The following is a 1696-nucleotide window of genomic DNA, read 5'->3' as shown; positions in this document are numbered from 1 at the left end:
CTGACTCAGCTTTAGCTGCAAAAACCTTGCAGCCCTTTTAAGAGGCCCCACCACCAAACACTTAAATGGTGCTCAAGAACAGCTGACAGCAAGCTTCTTGTTGGTTGCAGGGACCTTGAAACTCCATAGAGTTGTGGCAATAAACATGGCTCCCATCAGTACCTCCACCACAAACCCAGACTCTCAGAAAGCTAAGGAATGGAATGTATCTAGCCACCAAAGCGATGGCATTAATCCTAGCCACATCACTTAGCAAATTAAAGACTCATGTGGTCAGAAAAAAAGAGAGATGTACAATAAAGATAGATTCAGATGGAAAATAAAACTTCAAATCATACTTGTCTAAGTTTAGCAGTCCTTAGTATCTTTATATGTGAAGATCAAAACATCATGTAATCTCCATGAAGTATGTGCCTTGCTTCTTCTCATCACCAATATTTACCTGCCAGTCTAATATACATAATGTTTGTCAATCGATGACTTTTGTAAAGAAGTAAGCAAGTCTATTCTTACGAATCTGAATGAAGCAATCACAAAGACACATAAGCACCTGTTCACACACTTAAGACACACATGTGGGATTTCTTCTCCTTCCTCCCTTGTGAGCCTCCCCACTGCGCCCTGGCACACCATTTCCTCATGACACCCGGGGAAAATATAAAGCGATATAGGTAGACTTAATTGCATGCACAGAGACAGAGGTACAGGGGAGGAATTAGGAACCTCCCAGCAAGCACACTGGAGAACTGTGAACCTTATCCAGAAGATATTTGCAAGCTCTTAATAATCACTGAAAGATGTGTTCCATTTGATTCACAGTACCAAAGGATGTAAGTCTCTGAAGCCACAAATAATAGTTTATGTCCATAGCTTCGATTTTAGACTGTGTGAAGAGATTCTTACAGCAGCAGTTTCTCTAAGATGTTCCTCGTGGAGCCAGAAGAGCCAGCAGGTATGGACAGAAGCCACACGCACAGCCCAGTGGCTGTGGTAACTTTGCTGCGGGCAGCTGCTCAGGGCATATGACATCCTGGGGATGCTGTAATTCTGTCTTCCTTTGTGGAGGGAAACAAGCTGGGTGCATCTCTCCCAACACAGTCTTAGAGTGTCTGAAGTGCGTTTCCCTGACCTAAAGTTTACGGGGGAAAATGGTGTTCGGATACTGGGAAACTGGCCATTAAATCCCTGTGAAACAGCCTCAAACTTGTGTTTTGTAAAATAGTGAAGTCTTGATTAACAGATTATCTTTCCAAAAGGGGCAACTAAGGCGGGCTGTTTTTCTGTTGGCGCTGTTAGCTAGTGATAAACGGCTGAGGGCCAGCTGAGAAAGAGGTCACCCAGTAGGCTCCCCTTTCCTTAAGATTTGATTACAGATTATATTTTTTTTCAAAGAAGAGCCCTTGCTCTCATTTTTTTAATCACCTCCCCAACAGTTGCCTAAATAGTCACAAGAGGTTAGGGTGCAAGCAGGAGTCTGGCTCCCTTCTGAGCTCCACAGGAGTCCTGGGTCTCCCTCTCCTCACCCCAGCTGCCTGTTTACACAAAGAGCTAAGAGGTGACTGGAAGTCTTTGCTGAGATCTTGTCAACAGAAAAAAAAATACAGTGACACTTGAAATTTCTTTTTTTTTTTTTTAGTTGTTGCAAAAAAAATTTTCCGCCTCCTCCCCATTTCCCATTTCCCTCCCCCTCCTCGCA

This window comes from Microtus ochrogaster, unplaced genomic scaffold, assembly GCF_000317375.1.
Source record: "Microtus ochrogaster isolate Prairie Vole_2 unplaced genomic scaffold, MicOch1.0 UNK91, whole genome shotgun sequence".
Taxonomy (NCBI): Eukaryota; Metazoa; Chordata; class Mammalia; order Rodentia; family Cricetidae; genus Microtus; species Microtus ochrogaster.
This window is presented reverse-complemented; position numbering follows the sequence as displayed.